Source organism: Bombina bombina, chromosome 3, assembly GCF_027579735.1.
Source record: "Bombina bombina isolate aBomBom1 chromosome 3, aBomBom1.pri, whole genome shotgun sequence".
NCBI lineage: Eukaryota > Metazoa > Chordata > Amphibia > Anura > Bombinatoridae > Bombina > Bombina bombina.
In genome coordinates, this window is record NC_069501.1 from 329,316,730 (window position 1) to 329,337,872 (window position 21,143).

General features: G+C 34.6%; 1 protein-coding gene across 1 annotated transcript in view; it reads right to left on the minus strand.

Annotated features, from left to right (window-relative positions):
* MXRA5 (matrix remodeling associated 5) overlaps positions 1-20,205 on the minus strand; it is an 88,860-nt gene extending 68,655 nt beyond the window's left edge. The window contains exon 1 of the mRNA XM_053706443.1: positions 19,725-20,205. The gene's annotated coding sequence lies outside the window, so the exon portion shown is untranslated. The remainder of the gene's footprint in view (positions 1-19,724) is intronic.
* Positions 20,206-21,143: the final 938 nt, after the last annotated feature.

Sequence of the window (21,143 nt, forward strand, 5' to 3'; positions counted from 1 at the left end):
GAAATTGTTAGGAATTGGGAGTCATGGGGGTTAATGTGTAATATTTTTGCTAATTTTTGCCAAGCCATAGTAACATTTTTTATAACCGGTAACAGTTTGACCTTAAGAGGCCATTTATCTGGCCTAATTGATTGTGCAAAAATGCTTAAGGTGGGGAAAAAGATGTATTTTAGGGTAATTGGTTAAGTATAATACCCTTAAATTGAATAATAATAAACCCTTATATAGCAAAGTAGTTTTAATTATTTAAAATGTAATGGACACATCAAATAATGATTTGAATAATAAGTGAATATGTCTTCCTATATAAGTAAAAAGGAATACAATTTAATTACAATTTATTCACATATGCAGCTGCTAAAAATCAAATACAATTAAAACCATAGAAGAACACTACACAATCAATTGTTTCAATATTAACAACAATATTGCACACGCATAACACAATATATAAAATCACTCAGTGATACTCTGAACTTATTCATACGAAAAAATGTTCATATGCTAGAAGGCGTTCTGCCAAGTCAAATATTCCAATCCAGAGTCTCTTTAGTGAGCTACGATCCCTCAGAAACCACAACCCGGTTCTGTTAATGGGAAAGAGGACCTTCTGAGTGTATTATCAGCAGCAGTACAACATAAGAGTATATCCGTACTCACATATAGGATAGTGATATCCGGCACGATAACCGTCCTGTGGTTCTATACGGACATATACCTGCTGTCATCAGCTCATTTGTTTGGCGTGGTAGCGGCTGAAATAAGCCTCAATCTTAGGTCTGTTTTTGTATACAACGATAGGACCTTAAGAATTACCCACCGCTGACAAGACTGTAAAATTGGCAGAGTTACTCCTAAGACCAACTACCAGATTTGAAGCAGTTATATGCCTTGGTTAACCACTTCAACCACAGGACGGTTACCGTTCCGGATATCACTATCCTATTGTATATGTGAGTACGGATATCCTCTTATGTTGTACTGCTCCTGATAATACACTAAGAAGGTCCTCTTTCCCATTAACAGAACTGGGTCATGGTTTCTGAGGGATCATAGCTCACTAAAGAGACTATGGATTTGAATATTTGACTGGGCATATGAACATTTTTTGGTATGAATATGTTCAGAGTATCACTGAGCGATTTTATATAATGTGTTATGTGTGTGCAGTATTGTTGTTAATATTGAAACGATTGAGTTTGTAGTGTTCTTCTATGGTTAACAAAGGCCTCGTAGCAGGCTGAAACGCGTAGACTGATTTTGATAACGACATACCAGCCCGAGATTATATTTGGTTAGCAAATTACCTTTCTTCTGCTGTATATATTTTTTAGTGTATGCAGTCCTTATTCTTTTTTTCCCTTCACAGGTATTCTCTATGTACCTTTGGATCGCCTTCAATCTACTCAGACGTCTTGGACTCGTTTCCTCTTTTAACATCACAAATGAATATTTGGATTAACCGTTTTGGAACTTTGAACTAGTCACTAGCGTCTTTTCTCGTATTGTGCACTTTCTCTCCCGGGACACACATTGTACTCATTGTACATTGGTTCCTTCAGATATTTACACGCAATGGTTACACATTAGCACTTCTGTTTATACATTCACATCTTTACATTCATCTGTAACATCACAATTTGAGTACTACACATTGTCACTCCACACATATTTGTACACTATCACTTAAATTTGTTGTATTATTCTCACACACATTTTCACACTTTTTATAATTATTATTATTTCTTCACTACTGGCTAGGTTTTGTTCAGTCTCCTCGAGTACACTTTAGCCTTATTTTAGGCGCTCCTTCCAAACCCCCTTTTTGTATATTCCTTCTTGGTATTACCTGCATACTGTGTACTTCTGGGTATTACCTGCATACTGTGTACTTCTGGGTATTACCTGCATACTGTGTACTTCTGGGTATTACCTACATACTGTGTACTTCTGGGTATTACCTGCATACTGTGTACTTCTGGGTATTACCTGCATACTGTGTACTTCTAGGTATTACCTGCATACTGTGTACTTCTGGGTATTACCTGCATACTGTGTACTTCTGGGTATTACCTGCATACTGTGTACTTCTGGGTATTACCTGCATACTGTGTACTTCTGGGTATTACCTGCATACTGTGTACTTCTGGGTATTACCTGCATACTGTGTCCTGCTGGCTATAAAATTAATTATGTACATTTTGCCTAAACCATCCCTGAAGTATTTAACTCATTCAACACTTGATCTCAGATCTGTCATGTCTGCACTGTTGCTCCTTGTTTACCAGACATGACATGTTATATATAAATATATATTATTTAGCTTATTAATGATTTATTTACAATAATAAATAATATAAAGCTACTTATGACCTGTCAGCTCATTCCTACTACTTGCAAATTGCTTCTAAGTATTATTGCACTGATATTGTAATCTGACACACTAAATATAGATAATGTATTAACCCACAACCACAGGTACTTTTATATGTTAATACCACCATATCAGTTTTAATGTTTTATTTTCATATTCTCTTATTATTTCTGTTTGCATTGGAAATGTTCCATTAAAAAAACAAGATGTTTAAAATAGAACTATAGAGCTTTGTTTGGGTTTTCTTTATATGAAACTGACAGCTGATCAAAGTTTCCCCTTTATTTCCAAGATAAACAGAAATGAATGGGAATTGGTGTCAAAATGTCTGTGCCACCTGACATTCAGACACTAAAAAAAGTGAACGTGTAAGTGCTGGTAAAATGCAGGGGGAGAATGTGGAAATGCCCATCCTATGTCAGTATTTTAGTAGACACATGCTAGATTAAACTAGTAAAGTAAACTATGGGCTAGATTTATTAACGCCCTATGGCTGCAAGTTCTCACAAGAACTTGCTTGCCGTCATTTATCAAGCAGCGGTCACCAGACCGCTGCTTCCCTAGCCTCTTCGCCACCTCTAATGTGGCAAAATTCAATCTCCTCGGTCTAGTCAGACCGAGGAGATTGACAGCTCCTGCCCGCGCGTGATTGGTTGTACGCAGGCAGGGGGCGGGATTGCACGCGAGCGCAAAATTGCGCTCGTGTGCAATGCCTAATACCTGCGGGTATTTTCGCCCCGCCACAGGCGAGCTGAGGCGTACAGGGGCACGTATACGCGCCCCTGTACGCCTCAGCTTTAATAAATCTAGCCCTATAATTGCCTTGTAAAAATCTTAGCTCATTTTGAAAATCAAGATACCACAAGATACTAACAATGTTCAACTAACGCAAAATATATAAAACTTGAAAAAAGGAACTCAGTCATTTTTTTCTTATATGATTCACACAGGTCATACAATTTAAAACAACTTTCCAATTTAATTCCATTATGAATTTTTTTTCTCTTGGTATCCTTTGTTTAAAAGCATACCTAGGTAGGCTCAGGGGCAGCAATGCATTAATGCAAGCTAGCTGCACATTTATGCCTCTTATCATTGGTTCACCAGATGTGTTCAGCTACTTCCCAGTAGTGTACTGTTGCTCTTTCAACAAATAATACCAAGAGAATGAAGCAAATATGATATGATAATAGAAGTCAAATGTATGATCTAATTGAATCACAAAAGAAAAATGTTGGTTTCATGTCCCTTTAATTATGCATAAAAAAAACCTGTAGCTATTGACACTTATTGTTTATTGTGGCTACTTTTCTTCTTAAAGGGACGCTGAACCCAATTTTTTTCTTTCATGATTCAGATAGAACATGCAATTTTAAGCAACTTTCTAATTTACTCCTATTATCAATTTTTCTTTGTTCTTTTGCTATCTTTATTTGAAGAATAAGGCATCTAAGCTAGTTTTTGGTTTAGAACCATGGACAGCACTTGTTTATTGGTGGATGAATTTATCCACCAATCAGCAAGAACAATCCAGGTTGTTCACCAAAAATGGGCCTGCATCTAAACTTACATTCTTGCATTTCAAATAAAGATACCAAGAGAATTTAAAAAATTGATAATAGGAGTAAATTAGAAAGTTGCTTAAAATTGCATGCTCTATCTGAATCACAAAAGAAAAAATTTGGGTTCAGTGTCCCTTTAACCTGAAAATTGTGTTTTTTCCACTTTCCCAAAGTCTATATAATTAAAAAATTTGAACCAAAAACATTCAATAAAATTATTGCTTGACCAGTGCAGGAACTCATCTATATATGTCTCTAACTGGCCAGAGCAGAAGAGATAAGGCAAATAATACTGTATGCAAGACAGATTTTAAAGGGTATGTCCCTGAACTCCAAAACAATCATGCAAAGAAAATGACACATGTAAATGTTTTTTTAAAACATTTTGTATGACGATATTTGCTATATTGATCACAATCCTTTAGAAAAATTTATCTAATATTTTTCAACAGAAAAAAAACCCAATTAAAGTTTAATAAGATATTTTTTATAGCATTGTGATCGACCCAATAGTGGTAAGTAGACATGTGCACCGGCAAAAAAATGGTTTTGTCCAAAATATTAATTTCAGATTTTTTTAAACATTCGGTTTGGCCAAATTTTGCCCATTCAGACATTCGGTTTGGACGGATATTGGATTATTTGCAATGGGAACAGCTAAAATTGATAATTAATATTAACAAAAATATTACAGTATGGGATTCAAACAGTTAAAAAATAATATTTCAATGTTAAGAGAACATACAACTCCGGTATGACTACAATCCAGCATTTAGTGTCCCTAACATCAGCTATTAGCAATAAATACTATGTCAGGATTGGACAGGGGGGCAGTAGACTGGCAAGACTCACTGTACATTATTAATGGAAACAACATAACTCCTTCCCCCCATTCCTGCACCTATTAGCACCAAACAGCATGAACCAATGAACAAATCGATTTTGTAAAGCAATCCTTTTTCATTTGTTTCGTCCATTAATGTATTCGACTGTTCTTATATCAAATGACTCAAACAAAATTCAGACTAATTTGCATTTGTACAAAACCTGAATGCAAATCTCTAGTGTTTAACTGCCAATATTTACCAAGCACATATTAATAACGTGTTTTAATGTCCCTTTAATTATCTCAAAGATTCTTCCACCTAACACCCAGATCTATTTTGTCTTTTGCAATGCCAAACAGCTGTCTCAACACACTAGTCTGTCTAGACACCACATTATAATGACATTTTACTTACTAATTACAGCAAAAGATTTAAAGATTCACATTATACCTAAATAGCTCTATCAGTAAAAAACAATGAAAAGAAATACAGGGACATGAAACATGAAAAAAATATATATATATATTTTCAAATTTGATTCATTTTCTTGGTATCCTTTGTTGAAGGAGCAGCACTCTCCTACCGGGAGCTAGCCGAACACATTGGTAAGCCAATGACAAGAAGCATAAATATGCACAGCCACCAATAAGCAGCTAGGACCCCCCCTTCTGAGCCTACCTAGGTATGCTATTTAATAATGGATACCAAGAGAACTAGACAAATTAGATAACAGAAGTAAAGTGGAAAGTTGTTTAAAATTGTGGTCTGAATCAGAAGGGAAACATTTTGGGTTTCATGTCACTTTAAATATATCACAAATGTGGACAATTTTTAATGTCTTGTAGTATGTATTATTCACTCAGCCATGGAAGAAATGGAGTTACTTTAGCTAATAGTTATAGGGATATGAAACCCAATAATTTTCTTTTATGATTCAGACAGAGCATACAATTTATTAAAAATGTTTCAATTTTATTCTGTTATTAAATGTACTTAGTTCCCATTGTATTCTTTGTTAAAGAGATACCTAGGTACACATCTGGAGCCCTATATGGCAGGAAATAGTGCTGCTATCTAGTACTCTTGCAAATGGATAACATTCTTGTAAAACTGTTGCCATATAGTGCTCCAGAATGGGTCGACTACTAAGCATACGTCCCTGCTTGTCAACAAAAGATAGCAAAGAACAAAGAAAAAAATTTGAAGTAAATTAGAAAGCTGTTTAAAATCACATGCTCTATCCGACTCATGAAAGAAATATTTTGGGTTTTATGTCCCTTTAAAATCATTTGAACATAGTGAAAACAGCAATATCCTGTCACTGTGACAGGGAAACAAGAGATTTGTGCACCTATTCTACAGAACCGGAGCTGACTATTCTCTAACATATAGGACACACTAGGAATAAACTCTTCTTATGTACTGTAGCATCAGTTTAAAATGGTTGATACAAGATACTGTGGCATGCACACTTAAGTATGATAATAAAATCCTATACATAGCCTTCACTATTTTCATCCTAAAGTGGTTAGAACAAGTTCAAGCACAATCTGTAAATAGCTATGGCATGCATCATACAGCATCATACGGCATCATACGGCATCATACGGCATCATACGGCATCATACAGCATCATACAGCATCATACAGCATCATACAGCATCATACGGCATCATACGGCATAATATGGCATCATACAGCATCATACGGCATCATACGGCATCATACAGCATCATGGCCTAAGATTGTATCTAATATAAATGTTTCCACCAAAATGGTTAGAGTCAATGGCCTAGATTACAAGTTGTGCGTTAGCCTTAAAAAGCAGCTTTAAGAAATCCTAATGCTGCTTTTTAACTCCCGCTGGTATTGCAGGTACAGGTGTACTGCTCACTTTTTTGGCCAGACTCTGAAATACCGCAAATACAAGATGGCGTCCCTTCAATTCCGATTGGCTGATATAATTCTATCAGTCAATTGGAATTAAGGTAGAAAAAATCCTATTGGCTGATGCAATCAGCCAATAGGATTGAACTTCAAACCTATTGGCTGATCCAATAAGCCAATAGGATTGAACTGTCATTTTACTGGCTGTTCCAATCAGCCAATAGAATGCCAGTTCAATCCTATTGGCTGATTGCATCAGCCAATAGGATTTTTTCTACCTTAATTCCGATTGGCTGATAGAATTCTATCAGTCAATTGGAATTGAAGGGACGACATCTTGGATGACGTAATTTAAAGGAACCTTCATTCAGTCATTGGCCATCGGAAGAAGAGGATGCTCTGCGTCGGATGTCTTGGAGATGGACCTGCTCCATGCCGGATGGATGAAGATAGAAGATGCCGTCTGGATGAAGACTTCTGCCCGTCTGGAGGACCACTTCTGCCCGGTTGGATGAAGACTTCTGCCCATCTGGAGGACCACTTCTGCCCGGTTGGATGAAGACTTCTGCTCGTCTGGAGGACCACTTCTGCCCGGTTGGGTGAAGACTTCTCATGGTAGGGTGATCTTCAAGGGGTTAGTGTTAGGTTTTTTTGAGGGGGGATTTGGTGGGTTTTAGAGTAGGGTTGGTTATGTGAGTGGTGGGTTATGTTGGGGGGGTTGTACTTTTTTTTTTTTACAGGCAAAAGAGCTGATTATTTTGGGGCAATGCCCCGCAAAAGGCCCTTTTAAGGGCTATTTGTAATTTAGTGTAGGGTAGGGCTTTTTTTAATTTTTTTTTATTTTGTTAGGGGGTTTAGAGTAAGTGTAATTAGTTTAAAAATCTTGTAATTTGTTTATTATTTTCTGTAATTTAGTGGGGGGGGGTTTTCGTACTTTAGATAATTTTATTTAATTGTAATTAATTGTATTTAATTTTGGTAATTAATTTAATTATAGTGTAGTGTTAGGTGTAATTAACTATTTAATAACTATTGTACCTAGTTAAAATAAATACAAAGTTGCCTGCAAAATAAAAATAAACCCTAAGCTAGATACAATGTACCTATTAGTTATATTGTAGCTAGCTTAGGGTTTATTTTATAGGTAAGTATTTAGTTTTAAATAGGAATAATTTAGTTAATTGTAGTAATTTTATTTAGATTTATTTAAGGGTTATTGTTAGGGTTAGGGTTAGACTTAGGTTTAGGGGTTATTAACTTTATTATAGTGGCGGCGACGTTGGGGACGTCAGATTAGGGGTTAATAAGTGTAGGTAGGTTGCGGCGACATAGGGGGTGGCAGATTAGGGGTTAATAAATAAAATGTAGGTGTCGGCAATGTTGGGGGCGGCAGATTAGGGGTTCATAAGTATAATGTAGGTGGCGGCGGTGTCCGGGAGCGGCAGATTAGGGGTTAATAATATAATGTAGGTGGCGGCGATGTCGGGGGCAGCAGATTAGGGGTTAATTAGTGTAAGATTAGGGGTGTTTAGACTCGGGGTTCATGTTAGGGTGTTAGGTGTAGACATAAAATGTATTTCCCCATAGGAATCAATGGGGCTTCGTTAGGAGCTTTACGCTGCTTTTTTGCAGATGTTAGGTTTTTTTTCAGCCGGCTCTCCCCCATTGATTCCTATCACTGCTAACGTAAGCAGCGCTGGTATTGAGGTGAGATGTGGAGCTAAATTTTGCTCTACACTCACTTTTTTGTTTGTAAAAACCCGTAATGCCAGCGCTGTTTGTAAGTGAGCGGTGAGCATAAACTTCTTGTTAGCACCGCACAGCCTCTAACGCAAAACTCGTAATCTAAGTGAATATTTTTCATTTGAAACAGCACTCACTGCATCAGATGAAATGATTAATATCAAATAGGAAAGTCTTTGTGTTATGAGAGGGCTATCAGAGAGGATGGCTACGGTGTAAACAACATGTTAAAAACAAAAACACTGTATATTGCATGTCCTTAAAGGGACATAAAACCCAAGATTTTTCTTTCATGATTTAGATAGAACATGCAATTTAAACAACTTTCCAGTTTACTTCTATTATAAAATTTGCTTCATTCTCTTGGTATTATTTGTTAAAGGAGCAGCATTGCACTACTGGTTGCTAAATGAACATAGGGTGAGCCAATGACAATAGGCATATAAATGCAGCCACCAAACAGTAGCTAGCACCCAGGTGCTTTGCTGATACTGAGCTTAACTTAGATAGACCCTTCAACAAAGGATAACAAGAGAATGAAGAAAATTAAATAATAGAAGTAAAATGGAAAGTTGTTAAAAATTGCATGCTCTGTTGGACTCATGAATGTCTATTTATGACTTTACTGTCCCTTTAAGTTTTTTTTTAAAACAACAGCCAACGTCCCTGTCGTTAAGGAGTTAACCCATTTAGGATGGATGAACCCATCCATCCAAGTTCCGATCATAAACAGAAAAAAAAAGAAGGAAAATTAAGCACATGATCGTCACTGTGATCATGTGCTTCAAAAACAGCGCTGATTGGCTCCTGGGGAACTGCCTGCTTTGCTAGGCACGCCCCCCAGTTGAATCAACTGCTGTTTGTTTTCAGAATGGAGCAGGACTCAACAAAAGTTAGGACGTTCCATGTCGTCATAAAGGTTAAGCCCAGCACTTTTCGGATGACATGGAATGTCCTAACAGCATCAAGTGGTAAAGCATGTGCTTTGTCCCACAATCCCTAGAGAGGCAAAAATGATTAAAGGGACACTGAACCCAAATTTATTCTTTCGGGATTCAGATAGAGCATGACATTTTAAGCAACTTTCTATTCTACTCCTATTATCAAATTTTCTTTATTCTCTTGGTATCTTTATTTAAAATGCAAGAATGTAAGTTTAGATGCCGGCCAATTTTTGATGAACAACCTGGGTTTTTCTTGCTGATTGGTGGATAAATTAATCCACCAATAAAAAAGTGCTGTCCAGAAGTCTGAACAAAAAAAAGCCAAGATGCCTTCTATTTTAAATAAAGATAGCAAGAGAATGAAGAACATTTGATAATAGGAGTAAATCAGAAAGTTGCTTAAAATTGCATGCTCTATCTGAATTACGAAAGAGGAAATTTGGGTTCAGTGTCCCTTTAAAATTGCTTAAACCAGCAAGTTGATTTGGAGCATTTGCAGACCACAGATTTTGCTTTTTGGCCTCTCTAGGGAACATTGAATAAGCACAATATTTACACATATGTTAATTAATGCCAGGTCAAAGCCAACATTATACATTCTGTGTTGTTATAGGTGTATTACAGTTAGATTTTATATACAGATATACCTGTACATACTTATTAGCAAATAAGCACTAGACTGCAAAATATCAGCACATTTTGTTAACAAAGTGTGCATAGTTTTGCAAACCAGGGACATACCCATTGAAACATTTATTTTGAATGTTGCTATTGCATCTCTTTCTAATTCCTGCAGGGTGCGCTCAAGTCTCTCTGGGGTTAGCAATTTTTAGAGATAAACTACAGGACAAATGGATAAAATAAATATTGAGTGTATATTACATTTTTTGTAACTAAACATTATTTTTGGGCTAAGGCAGGAAATGAGAAGACATAGTTTTAACCAAGTACTTAAAATGCCTTTGTAAAGCACAGATGAGTCAGTGAAACATGACATTTTTGCATTACTAATCCTAGTAAAGTATGTGTTCAACCCCTCCAAAGTCTTCCTAGGAGCCAAAAGGCATTACAGCTGGTGATTGGTAGCTAGTTGCAACTGTTGCTTTTGATTGGCTTGCCAGCTGTGCATCTCCCAAGTGGGCCTTTACATATGTTTTTAACCTCCTTGCAAAGGTTAAACGAATACTAAACTAGGCTCAGCAATGCAACAACTATATGCTCTAGTCCAATAAATTAGTACTTGTCATGTTTGCGTTCGAAAACCACATTAAAGGACCATGAAACCCAAATGTATTATTTCATGAATCAGATAGAACATGCAATTTTAAACAACTTTCTAATTTAGCTCTAATATTATAAAATGTCTTTGTTCTCTTGGTACCTTTTTTGAAAAGCAGGAAGCAAGCTCAAGAGTTTAGCACTATATGGCAGCAGTTTTGAAAGAATGTTATACATTTGCAAGAGCACTAGATGGCAGCACTGTTTCCTGCCATGTAGTTCCCTAGACACCTAGACTTCAACAAAGAATACCATGAGAACAAAGCAAATTGGAAACTTATTTGATTATGTGTTCTCTGTTTGAATCACAAAAGAAATGTTTTTCATTTCATATGGCTTTAAACTAAACAACTTGAGATTGTTATATAAAATGTTTAATCAAGTGGTGTTAAAAAATTGCAATATACTGTCATTATTAATTTTACCCCTTCCCTGTAATTTAACTTTGAAAATTGTTTTCTATTCACTGAGTTTTTACAAAGTAATTAATGCACAAGATATAGATAAACATAGGTTCCAGCATGGCAGAATTTCTTTATAGAACTAAAGTACTTTATAGAAGCAGGATAGTAAAGTTAAAAAGTCATTATTCAGATAGTGCATGCAATTTTATATAACTTTCCCTCTTCTATTATTTAATTTGCCTTGTTCTCTTAATATCATTTGTTGAAAAGCATACCTAGGTACTTTGTTGCAATCAATTATAAATAACTATTTTTTATATATGTCGCTTTATATATGCTTAGTATCGTGTTGCTTGATTTATGTTGAACTGCAGCTGTTTTCAGAAACGAAAAAGATTGTTTGGAAGTATTTAAACAGCACTGTATACAGCAGATACAAACTTGAAATACACAATGTATAGATAAAAAAACACACTTTATTTTGCTGACAGATCATGTCTTAGAATATGTTCTAAGACATGATCTGTCAGTAAAATAAAGTGTTTTTTTAATCTATACATTGTGTATTTCAAATTTGTATCTGCTGTATACAGCGCTGTTTAAATACTTCCAAACAATATATATATATATATATATATATATATATATATATATATATATATAAGTAGCTCGAGAGCACTCTCATTTCTTAAGTCAATCCGCCAGGGTGCTTGCAGGGGTTGAATAATATAATAAATGGAAGGCCGCACTCTCTGGTCCTTTACATATATAGTTTTATTTGTGACGTTTCGGGGAAGGGGATTCGGTCCCCGAAACGTCACAAATAAAACTATATATGTAAAGGACCAGAGAGTGCGGCCTTCCATTTATTATATATATATATATATATATATATATATATATATATATGTGTGTGTGTGTGTGTTCTGCTCCCATAGTGCATTTCTGATCCTTCAATAAAGGATACCAAGAGTATAAAGAAAAATTGATAACACAAATAAATTGTAAAATTTTGAGAATCAAAAAAGAAAAAAAATGGTTTAATGTCCCTTACATACAGCCTACATGGTAAGATTAGTTTTCCAGCTCTGTTAGTTCCTATGCAGTTTCTCATAACTAGCTGGGTCAATCAGCAAACCAAGACATCTAAAGCACAGTACTGTTAATTGGGAAGAATGTTCTTGCCTCTTGTAAACTATCTGCCAGATGGATGGCAATGAGATACTGCTTCCAGATTTAAAACTTAAGTTTAGTCTGGTGCCTGCACATCACCCAGAAAGCATAGTTTGGTGTCTCCCTCCTCTCCAAATTCTCATTGATCAGTCATGCAGTAAAGGTATAATTATAATATAATTACACAGCATAAAGCAACTTTTGAAATAAAGTGAAGCAAATACATAGTTGTTAAACACTGCTTTGAAATTAAATCTCATTTGGTTTACAGATAAAATAGGTGTAAAGCATTCTTTTATTTAATGTGCAATTATGCAGTTAGAGTAGAATGGATACCGCAAATTACTACTTGTTACCAGCTGTTTTACTCTCTCTCTCTTTATAATTATTTCTTCAGAATATTTTCTATAAATACTTGTTCAGACATTACATTATACATTTTTACATTATAGCAAAAATGTATATTTTTTAGATATGAAATTATATTTTACTGATGATTTCAATAGCAGCAAAATGTTATTTATTTGGTCACATGCAAGATTCAGTTAGGACCGTCAGCCATAAGTATAACTGAGAAGCTACAAATCATTTGTCTGTCAAAAACTAGGCAGGGCTGTGCATGGGAGGATCAGTGGAAACATTCAACAGGCTTATAAATGTCAGACAAAAGAAAATGAACTAATTATATCTAAATAAGCCAAATAATTATGCTTATGTTATTATTTAAATTAGTTTGTGCTACTTTCTTGCGACTTTTCATTTTTGTTTTAAACCAATTACAATGGCATCCTAGTGTAAAAAAAATGCTTCATTTTGATCAGCTATTTTAGTTTTAACAAGTACTTTATCTGTTAACTCCTGCAACTTGGTTAAATACATAGTCAAAGCTGTGCTATTGTTCCACGCCAGAAAATGATACAGCAGGTGAGCAAGGCTTATTAGTGTAAAATGAATAAATGCTCTAAAATAGAGCATTGTCCCTTTAATGCATTAAACATCTCCGTGCAATGCAATGTATAAAGAGCCATTTCATGATTGCATGATACATTTCATGATTTATTTTATTTTGCTTTATTTTCCTATAATTTAACTCTAAATATAGTTTTTTTCCCCATGGCCCCACTGAGGTTGGAGTACATCATGAAGAAATCTGACCCTGCAACATACCAAACATAATAATTGCTTGATGAGTGCAGTAGTTCACTCATATTTGTTCCAAATTAGTCACAATAAGAGAGATATGATGAACAATACTTAGAAGGATTTTCAAGGAGTATGTTCCTGTACTGTAAAACATAGTATGTTTGCTAAGAAAGGTACAATTTCACATGCTTTAAAACCTGTATGTTGACTTTAGATCGAATAGTATCCTTGTAAGTCCAAAATTATACATTTTGTCAAATTAACTAAATTAATCCCTTTTTCTTTGGAAATATATATATATATACTTTAAATAACCCAATATCCTGAATATTAGTAGCTTAATTTATATACCAACATTTTCTGGGAAAAACACACAATTTGCTTTACTGTCACACATAAGCTTGTGTTTTCACAATCAGTTGGCAATCTGTCATGGCTTCATGCATTTGCTTGTAAATAACATCTATAAACTGTGGTATGCAGACCCTTCTGCCTTCAGTTTCCCAGAAAGTTATAATATAGCTGTAAACGTTTAGGGTCATGTAGACTAAAGAGGTTATATCACAGTTATGCCTCAAAACATACTTCATGTGCTGTTTCAGAGAATGTACTATTTTGTGTTTCTGGCTCTCCTAAAGGACCAGTAAATACTTTAGACATGCATAATAAAAAGAAAATGCAGTAACACTAATTCTTAATTTCAAATAAGCATTAGAATTTTTTTCTGACAATTTTTTTTCACATTTGGTGGACCCCTGTATTATGTGACAGCTATCAGCCAATCACAAACTAGTATACATATACACTGAGTTTGTGCACATGCTCAGTAGGAACTGGTGCTTCAGAAAGTGTGTGTATAAAAAGACTTGATAATGGAGGTAAATTGGAAAGTCTCTTAAAACTGCATGCTCTATCTGAATCCTGAAAGTTTCAAGGGATATGAAACCCAAAAATTATCTTTTGTGATTTAGACGTTAAACGCTTGGATTTACCATCACTTTAAGAAAAGAAAAAATATCCATTTGCATTTTGTATTTACTTTGCCTGCTTTTGCTATTAAGTATGAAAAGAATGCATGTCTCATCCCACTATAGAGACTGGAATATTTTCATCATACTTTAGATACTTAACCCATTTTATTTCTTTAATGATTCAGAGTGCAAATTTCTACTTTACTCCTGCTATCAATTTTTCTTCGTTCTCTTGCTATCTTTTTTTAAAAAGCAGGAATTTAAAGCTTAGGAGCCAGCCTATTTTAGGTTCAGCACCCTGGATAGCCCTTGCTTATTGGTGGCTACCTTTAGCAAACCAATAAGCAAGCATAACCCAGGTTCTCAACCAAAAACGGGCCGTTCTTAAGCTTTACATTCCTGCTTTTTAAATAAAGATAGCAAGAAAACAAAGAAATATTGATAATAGGAGTAAATTAGAAAGTTGCTCAAAATCGCATGTTCTATCTGAATCATTAAAGAAAACAATTGAGTTTAGTCTCCCTTTAAAAGGACATTAAAATAATTATCTTACATTTTATAAAAAATGTGATCACATCATTGAAAAACTTCTGCATACAAAATGCAAAAACAATTAAAGGGATAAGAAAGTCAAAATTAAACTTGCATGATTCAGATAAAGCATGTCATTTTAAGACACTTTTAAATTAATTTCTATTTTCAAATGTGCTTCGTTCTCTTGGTATCCCTTGTTAAAAAATGAATATGCACATATCATACACTAGTGGGAGCTGCTGCTAATTGGTGCCTGCACACATTTGTCTCTTGTGATTGGCTAGATAGATATTTTCAGCTTCCTGTCAGCAGTGCAATGTTGTACCTTCAGCAATGGATAACAAGAGAATGAAGAAAATGTGTTAATAGAATTAAATTGGAAAGTTGTTTAAAATGGTATGCTCTATCTGAATCATAAAAGAAAATGTTGGGGTTTACTATCCCTTTAAAACTGCCATTTTGTTAGAAAATTATGCATTGTTTTGCAATCCAGGGACACACCCATAAAAATCCTCTTCAGTATTCATTATCTTTTTGCTATGGTGATATATGAACAGATACAAATGATCTCCTGCACTGATCAAGTAATTATTGTGCGCTATGTGAGACTGTCAGGGTTCTGAATGCACTCTGTCCTCTTTTTGGAAGTGAAAAAACTTAAATTTTCAGATTAAAATTTCAGAGCAGGCAAAATAAACAATGAAAAACATGCATTGCAAAGTTTTTCTTTTTCCCGCAGTGCATAATTAAAGATTTTAAGGGAAATCAAATTTGCAGTTTGATGCTCTTTTAAGTAACAGTGAAACTTAACTGACCCTGCAACATTCTGTACACAAAAATTACTTAAACCAGAGCACAATTTGCCCCTCACAGGCCTCAACAAAGGAGACTATGAACATGAATTCCACCAAGATATTCAATGGGATTGTACATGACGCCCCTTTGCTTTGCAAGATTTTATAAATCTACTATCAATATAGCAGTGATAAATGACTTTAAAGCTTTTATTTTGTATACAGATATTTTGTAGCGCTGTGATCAGTTGTGAATAAATTATATGCATTTACAAAAATTAGTTTATAATATCCCTTTAAAGGGACAGTCTACTCCAGATTTTTTATTGTTTAAAAATAAAGATAATCCCTTTATTACCCATTCCAGTTTTACATAACCAACACAGTCATATACTTTTTACCTCTGTGATTACCTTATATCTAAGCATCTGCAGACTGCCCCCTTATTTCAGTTAATTTGACAGGCTTGCATTTTAGCCAATCAGTGCCCTCTCATAAATAACTACATGGGTGTGAGTACAATGTCATCTATGGCACATATGAACTAACACCCTCTAGCTGTGAAAAACGGTCAAATACATTGACATAACAGGAAGTCTTCAAGTGCTTAGACATTAGCATATGAGCCTTCCTAGGTTTAGTTTTCAACTAAGAATAACAAGAGAACAAAGCAAATTTGAGGATAAAAGTTAATTGGAAAGTTGTTTAAAATTGCATGCCCTCTCTGCATCATGAAATTTAAAGTATGACTAGACTGTCCATTTATTTTATTTATTTTACTGATATTTTACAAATGATGATTTAAAGAACTATACTATAAATCATTCCAAATCAAAACCCTGCTCATATGTTCTTCTTTTCATCACACTTTTTAGTGTTACAAATATTTGTAATCCAATCCCTCTGTATTGGCAATAATTGGCTAAAAATACTAGAGATTCTCTTTTTTTAAAAGTTCAAAGTTTTCCTGATACTGTATTTCAAGCAGAGCTATTCAATTCTAAATGGTGCAACTTCAGAATGAGATTATTTCCAAATGACAGCATGAGGAAAATTTAATTAACGAGGACCATATGCACTTTGAAAGAAGTTGGGTAGCTGACTTCAATAAGTGATTTATGTCATATATTTATATGAGTAATGAAATGCATTTGTTGCTACATAGATCACTGACAATGTACACCATCGTACCTAGATTTTACATGCATATATTTTAAAAAATGGTGTTCTTTTAGAACACAGAGATATGATCTGACAAAGGTACTGTATATGAGAGGTGACTCAGTTGAGAAGCATCAAAGGCTATTTTCTCTAAAATGTCCTGCTGTGCCATTCTGTGAATTTTTATTAACGTGTATTTAACCCTTATGTAAGCATTTTATGTTTGAAACACAATAAGTGGTTACTTGCATTAAAGGGATTTGAAACCCCCCCAAAAAATTATTTTGTGAATCAAACAGAGGATACCATTTTAAGAATGTTTATCAATTTGCTTTTTTACCATAATATGCTGTGTTGGAGAGATACCTAGGTAGGCATCTGGGGAACTACATGGCACGAAATAATGCTGCCATCTAATGCTCTTGCAAATGGATAACAATTCTTGCAAAGCTGCTGCCATAAAGTGCTCCAGACATGGGCCAGCCCCTAAACATTACGTTCCTGCTCTTCAGCAAAATATACCAAGAGAAGGAACAAAATTGGTAATTGAAGTAAATTAGAAAGCTTTTAAAATTGCATGCCCTATCTGAGTCATGAATGAAAACACTTATATTTCATATCCCTTTAAGTAACCTTTTATGTTATATTCAGTAGTTTGTTTTTCAAAGGTGCACACTGGCATATATGGTGGGATTTTCCTGGAGATATTTAGCTGTATTTTGCTCACTTCTGGGGCTGGTGGGCTAATTTCAGCAATATTACTTATCTATGTATAGACATAACATATGTATACAGAAATTTTACCAAAAAAGAAGTTGTATTAGCAATATATATATATATATATATATATATATATATATATATATATATATATATATATATATATATGTGTGTGTGTGTATTTGGTCTGCCTGTCACTATTACCAATACCTTTGTATCAAAATCTTTCCAACAGTCTGATTATTGTATCCATTTCTGCCACAAACATATCTTCTCTGCCACCACCAATCTTCTCCTTTAAGAGGAGATTTATTTGATAAGATAACTATAGATAGTGAACATTAAAAACAGCCTGGAGACTCAGTAATATAATAGCGACCAAGGCAACCATATATGTGTATACAAAGAAACATGCATGGTGAGACCTGCACATAAATGGGAGCTGTTTGCATTATAGGGAAAGGTATAAGAGCAATATGGGTTTAGAACTAAAGTCTATTTTAGCATGCAGGCAACTAGGTACTAAACATAAACAGCTGGGGTTGCTTGCAATTCCTGGAAAGTGTGGGGCAGTGCCTGGGGCAAATAAAAAGCTGTGAAGCTCATTTGACAGGCTGGAATACATTGGCATTTATTCCTTCTATATTGCCACAGATTGACTCTCGTATCATATGCAGTCAAGAAGATAAAATGCAGTGGTATGAAACTACATTTTTAAATCATATTCTATCATATAGAAAAAGTTCCAAAATTAGTGACCTAGAACCTAAGTTAAAGGGACAGTAAAGTCAAAATTAAACTTTAATGATTAAGATAGAGCATGCAATTTTAAACAACTTTTCAATTTACTTTTAGCATCAAATTTGCTTTGTTCTCTTGGTATTCTGCATTGAAAGCTAAACCTAAGTAGGCTCATATGCTAATTTATAAGCACTTGAAGGCGTATCTCAGTGCATTTTGACAGTTTCCCACATCTAGACAGTGCTAGTTATAGCGATAACATTGTGCTCACACCCGTGGAGTTATTTATGAGCCAGTGTTGTATGGATAAAATGCAAGCCTGTCAAAAGTACTGAAATATATATATATATATATATATGTGTGTGTGTGTAATCACAGATGGAAAGAGTGTATTAATATAACAGTGCTGTTTAAGCAAAACTGAGGAATGGGTAATAAAGGGATTATCCATCTTTATAAAGAATACAAATTCTGGAGTAAACTGTCTCTTTAAGAAAATGCTTGTGTATGTCAGCATCACTGTGTAACTATCGAGATGTCTACTTTTCCTTCCTAGCCTGATATATATATATAGGAGACAGCCCTGTAGGAGAGTTTGATTTAGTTCAGTAGGAATCATCACTTGGCAAGAATGTCCTCATTGTGTTCCAACTGAATACAATACAGTAACGCATCAATATCCTGATGACTTAACCAGCTATATAAGTAGCCGAGGAAGCCTTTCCTCCTGCCTTCCCCTTTTTTATTGTCCCACTTCTCAGTCTGGAACTAGTCAGTATAAAGACTGTGCACACACCTGCCCCCTGCCTGCCGTCTCTTTCAGCTACACGTGATTCCTATTAGTTAACTCGGCTACTTAGCTGGTATTTAATAAACATCATTACCCCTCTACAGTAAAGTGGTACACTGAGTAGCTCTGTACAGCTACAAAGGGAAATACAAGTGGAAAATTCAAACTGCCGTTTTCTCCCCCCCTCCACTTCTTTATGGTTATTTCCATTCACAAGTCTGTGCATGTGCTTTCCTTTACTAAATCATAGTTTTGGCAAAACGATATCTAGCATTATAATACAAAAGGCTTTATATACCATGCACAATTTGTCACATAAGAATGTAGCTTAGAAAAAATATTTTAAAAGTAAAAAAAGAGTGCAACTTCTGCATTGTCGTTTTATTCAGGTAGCACATACTGAACTATTACATTTCAGTGTCAAATACTCTATTCTTTAGAGCAAAGTAAAATCTATACACAAATAAAGGGCAAGTTTCTAAAATACAGTAAGCATATGCACTTAAATTATATCAACATCACAAACAATAAATACAATATTTTTATGTGAAATCGTTTGAAATATTACTTTGACCTGATTCTAAAGCTACAATACACAATAGTGAAAGGTGTAAATATTTTTTTTCCAGTAACTATATTTGTATGAAATAGAAAAGTAGAATAGAAAATATACTTTACCTTTATTGTAAAAATAGTGTCACAGATCTATGCCACAGTCCATATTCAGGATTAATACCAATTCATTGCAATGTTGATGAGAAAGGAAAAAAAATAAATACAAGTTTTCCTATAAATTGTTACACTCAAACCCCCCCAAAATATTCTCTGCTACTATTTGGATGGAGAGTTCAAACCTTCAGTCTTTCATGATGCAACACCAATACTATATCCAATATGCAAATCTGCACAATGCTAATCTTTGCAAACACTTCAGATCCATTGAACTTATTTCAACAGCTTGATCCAGAACGTCCTGAATATATATTCCAATGATATCAAAATTATTCTTCACACGTGCACCTAGTACTCAAATAATGAAGTATGAAGCAACATTTCATTTCAGAATACCACAGCATCAAATAGACTCTTTTTTTTTCAACCAGAGATCCAAAGCAAGTAATAAGTAGCATGAACCTTAAAATAAGGACGAATGCCCCCTCTCCCCTGTGCTTTTGTGGTGTGTTCTGAAGTAGGAGGGAGCAGCTGATGATCTGTTCTTTTTCATGGTGGGCGTCTCATTCTTCAGGCAGGACCCAATGGTGCATGAATTGGAGACTGGAGTTTTAACATAGTGTTATTTATGCTACATATGATGGGAGTTGCAAAGTAAAACTGACAAATATCACAAATCTCTGAAACAATCACAGCCCCAACATAATGAGCCTAAAGCAATAGCAGATCAGCTGAGTATTCAGAAGAGCTAATACTAAAAAAAAGCTTTGGAGAAAATAACACTTTATAGAAAAAACGTATCAAATGTGTTACCTGATTAAATGCACACCAATTTAATGCTAAGCGTTAAAGTTTCACTAGAGTTGAAGGTAATTATAACTAAACAGTAAAACAGAGGGCATTTTTTAAAAATCTGCATTTGTATGTGTAGGGCTGGAATATTTCTTTTTTTTTTTTTTTTTGCCCAGTTAGCTGATGAATCATGTTTTACACCAAAGCAACCTCCAGCTGTGAGATTGGAAATGTTGTTACAATATGCCTCCTGTACAGTTTCACACCAATGCTATGATGTAAACCAGTTTATTGTTTTTGAACATTGGGGTTACTCGCTGAACTACAAATAGAATAGAATATTTGGAATGCAATTTTGTGAATTGGTCAATGTTATAAATATTAATTATAGTCTAATGGTTAATGGAATATTAACCCATTAACTAATTTGTTTGTTGTTGCATATTTAATTAATATACGTTACATATTTTTCTTTCCTTTTTTAAATTATAGGGACATTAAATTCAATATTAAACTTTCATGAATCAGAGCTTTAAAAAAAATAATAATAAAAAAAAAATCCACACTTTCTGAGGCACCAGAGAGAATGCGCAAGATTTCTCTGTGATTGGCTGATGGCTGTCACATGAGTAC